Raw genomic sequence first — 5,000 nt, 5'->3', positions numbered from 1 at the left:
AAAAGGGGTTTTGAGGAAGGACAGGAGAGGACAGAAGACAGGAGCGAATTGAGAATGGTTGTATATGGATGATGTGATCCATGAGGTGGAATAGGTGGGGGGTGGGGGGTGAGGGAATATGTGTGAGAAAAATTTTATGCATTCCGAAGGAATTTCTCCTTTTCTGCATGAGAGGACGGAGAGGGGGCGTCGCCGATTTAATGAAGCGGCCTTGCTGTGGATATGCTGTGTCTTGTGACACTGTTTCTGATCCAGGGCAGTGGACAAGATGCAGGGATGACCCGTCATCTAGGAGGTGCAAAGATAGAAAGGAGGAACGAGGGTGGAGAGGTGTGGAGTGTGATAGAGATGGCATTTTTTTTTTTTTTTTTTTACCTCCCTTGTAAGTCGAGGGAAGCCTTTAGTATATGTATGTATATGTATATGTATATATATATATGTGTGTATATATGTATATATATAAATATATGTGTATATATATATACCGGGTGCGGCAGGCATTTGAGAACACACCTTATCGGTGACGTAGTATTCTAGCTGCCGCATTTAATATATATTTTTTTCCAGGCTGAACATGGCGGAAACAAGAATCACTCAGGAAATGAAAGGGCATATTGTAATCATCTCCTTGGCTGCAGTCCACTCCGACTCCGAGATCGGTGCATTCCTGAATGTTGCTAGGTTTTTCGTTTTCAAAGTTTAGAGAGAGCTTGACGCTGTTAGTGACAATGTGGTAACCATTTTTTTTTTTTTTTTACCGGAAACGACATTACTGGTACTCGGACAGTATCAGGACGCCTAAATTAAAGGGTTCTGTCCAAGCTGCCATCGACGAGAACCCTGGGAAGTCCATAAGGGTACTGAATAGGGAGTTGGACGTTGATGAAACCACCATCCGACGTGTGGTTCATGAAGACCTCCGTTACAAGTCGTACGTGATACGGAGAGGACAGTTCATGTCCCAGACAACCAAGGAGAACCGAGTGACCAGGGTCAAGCGTCTCTTAAACACAAGCTGAAACATTCGGAGAAATCAGGAATGCTGTGGTTCTTCTCCAATGAAAAAACTTTGTCCAGGACCAGAAGGTGAATCGCAGAAATGATTGGTGGCTGTGTCAAACCAACGAGAAGGTTCCGACCGTCATGTACACAAAATTTTCAGCCTCCGTAATGGTTTTGGATATCGTCAGCAATAAAGGTAACGTGATGGCTCCCCATTTCTTCCCTCAAGGTCTTCGAGTCAACGCCACTGCTTACACCAGTGTTTTAGACACAGTTGTAAAACCACGTATTACTGCTGTAGTACGTGTTAGGGCACTAAAAGTACTGTTAAGGTAAAAGTGCTGTGGAGGAGTATTAAACTTTTAGCTAATTCCTGTTAGTAGAGAAGATGGCGGAACAACAACAACAACTACAAAGACGACAGCGAGTATATCGACAGCGACGGGACATATTTAACGAGTACAATGACGACGAACTCATCAAACGCTTCAGGATGAACCGTGCTGGTATAATAACAGTGGCTGATTTAGTGAGGGACAAACTTCAATCCCGAACAGAACGGAATCGACCACCGAGTCCTGAGACGAAGTTGGCAATTACCCAAAGATATTTGGCCACAGGTAAAATGCAGAAGTGCAGCAGTGACGACTTTGGGACCTTGCAAGCAACAATCAGCCGTGTCATTACTCAGACAACTGATGCACTGTCAGAACCAGATATTGTAACTCAATTTGTAAAATTCCCATTGACTCCCTAAGAAGTGCAAGTGAAACAAGCAGAGTTTGTTATCAACATCATCATCACACCAACATACACTCTATACTACCAGCAACATCACAATCTCCAGCAGTATGAGAAACATCATCAATACCATCACTACCATTATCACAGCGTGACCATCAGCCAGTAATTCGTTCGATACTGATAACATAAGTTTGACCTAATGTGTATGATATCATTTCAGGTGATAAAAAATGAATTGGTGTTTTGTTATACCGAAATTTTCATTTGGCATATTTCGGGTGGTTTGGATATTGATTTATGGTATAAATTTAAGTTTCAGATAATTATCAGCAAAGTCAGCGTCACTGTCAAAGGTTTGTAAATAAACTATGACAGGTCGGGAATGGCAAAGAGCCATCATTGATAGTTATCATTAATGTATACATTACATTTAATGTAACATCTTGCTATGTCATTGATAATTATCATTAACGTATTTGCATTATAAATGGAGTTGTCTGCAACACGGACGATAGCTCGTTTTTCAGATGTTATGATTTTCATATTTGCTTTACCTATGATCTCTGGCTCGGAGGATAACTGAATAAAAGAAAATGAGTTGAAAAGTGTTAGAAAAACATTAAAAAAAAATGTTTACTGCTTGAGTCTGTGCGTAGTAGGTTAGGAAGGTGAAAAAGTATCAGGTACAAAGAGTTCAGATAAAAAAAAAAAAAAAAAAAAAAATTGAATGGGATGAGGCAAATGGTGATGAATAATAGACATAGACTTAAGCATATATATATATATATATATATATATATATATATATATATATATATATATATGTTTTGTGTCCCTAGAGGACTGTACGCCTCTCGACTGCTACGTTGGCCAAACGAGAACGACGTTGTCGAGAAGAATGTCTTCCCACTTGTCAAGTGGAGGCCCCAAACTACACCTACTAGAAAAACACAACACACAAATCACAAGAAAACTTCTAGAAGACAACACCGTCATTCTCGCCAAGGAATCAGAAAAGTCTAGACTTTTCTTCCTGGAAACACTTATTATACGAGACATACAACCAACTATTAACAGACAAGTGGAAGCCCCTACATTACTCCCCAGCATGAAGCCCCTCCCTAGGACTAGTAGCCCTCTCAACCACAACAACACACCTTCCAATCACACCGACACCCAAGTCCCTCTCCGACGTTCCGCCAGACTGATAGAGAGGACACTTGGCCCTCCACGGACATCTGCCCCACAGCAACAAAATCCCACACATGTACGTGACCTCTCCCCGTGTCTTACGTCGTGACCTCCCCCCGCGTCTTACGTTGTGACCTCTCCCAGAGCTTTCTTTCTATGTTTTTATGTCCTGTACTCTCTGTCTCTATTACATTGAAAATGCTAACTGCGTTTAGCGAAACGTCTGTACATTCTTTCTCAACTAAAGTTCCTAATGTCTACTGGAAATCTATTATTCCGTCTGTCCTGTGATAACCAGAAATCCACGTTCAGAAGACTTGAAAGTCTACTTAAGAAACTTTGTAGCGCCGAATGCGCAGTTGTTTTTAACAAAACATGTTTAAAAGAAAACCTGCTGCCAAGATTCACATATATATATATATATATATATATATATATATATATATATATATATATATATATGCAGAAGAAATCACTTGAACGCGTGATACTAGTATGCAGACAAACCACTGGGAAAATGAAAGAGATGAGACCGAGAGCTTACGTCTATTCACGTCTACACCTTGAAAATGTCTGAATAGACGAAAGCGCTCGGTCTCATCTCTTTCATTTTCCCAGTGGTATGTCTGCATATATGTATATATATACATATACACATATATATACATATATATATACATATATATATATGTATATATATATTCATATATATATACATATATATGAATATATATATAAATACACACACACGCACACACACACGCATATATATATATATACATATATATATATATATCAAGGACTACTATTACACAGGACGTGCGCACCCAGATCCCTGGGTCCGCTAGCGGAGCCCATTGCTGTCTTTGTAACCGAACATTTTATATTGGACAAATATATCAAAACTAGAAACCTAACATTGTATATAGGACAAATATATCAACTATTAACTTACTGAATGCAGTATAAGTTAATATAAACTTTTATAGTGAAATAAGAAACTATTCTTAAGGCACTGTTATGCTTTGAAATGCCAATTTTAGCCGGACTTAACAGGTATTATTGTATGAGGTTAATGGACACCAGGGTTGGCGATTCTTTTTATCTTTAAAAAAAATATATATATATTTATTTAAATCAGATTTATTTGATTTAAATAGATTTTTTTTTATAGATTTTAAATATTGTGGGATTGCTATCTGATATGCGATCTGATTGCTAAAGGACATCTTTAGCATATCAATATCAGGAGGAGTGTTATATAGACTTGTCACAAGTATACAAGGAACGATATAAGCCGTATGTGAGGACGGTATGCTCAGGCTCACTCGATTCCTCCAAGAGTTTTCTCATCTTGGTGACATTTGCTGCATTGTCTGTCACAACACTTCCAATGTGACAACCAAAATCTTGTTCAGCCTTCTTGATCGAATTTTGTATAAGTTGTAGAAGATATTCAGCAGTGTGAGGTTTCCTTGATGTGTCTATTGTGTCAACTAAATAAATCTGAGCAGTGGATGCTGTTAGAGTGACACATATTATACTCTCATTATGGATGTTAGACCACCCATCAATTGAAAAATATACAGCTTCGTTATTCAGGTCATCTGCACACTTTTTATATTCCTTTTCATACACAAGATCCAAGTACTTATCAGCAATATCTTTTCTGGGTGGAGGAATATAACCTGGCCACAGGTTCTGAACCATCTTGAGAAACTGAGGATGCTGAACTAGACGAAATGGTGAATTTGTAGCAAATATAGTTCTTGCAATTTCTTTGTCGAGATTTTCCTTTTGAGAGGCTGAAGTTTTTATGATAAATCTGTCCAGAGATGTTAATGACTTTCTTTTAGATGAAAATGATTTAGCAGAAGTGGCGCCTGTGGAGGAGTATGATAGTGACCTTTTTAATGGTGGAGTCAGGTTTGCAGATAATTCAAGTGGAGCCGATGATGAAGGGATTGAAGCTGAAATGGAAACATAAAATTTTAGTATATTGCATAATTTATAAATGAGTAAATAAATGAGTGAATACAGTGTGATTTAGGCTACTTTTGAGT

The sequence above is a fragment of the Oratosquilla oratoria genome, chromosome 10 (genome assembly GCF_046742065.1).
Source record: "Oratosquilla oratoria isolate Oo_2021 chromosome 10, ASM4674206v1, whole genome shotgun sequence".
NCBI classification, from domain to species: Eukaryota; Metazoa; Arthropoda; class Malacostraca; order Stomatopoda; family Squillidae; genus Oratosquilla; species Oratosquilla oratoria.
This window is presented reverse-complemented; position numbering follows the sequence as displayed.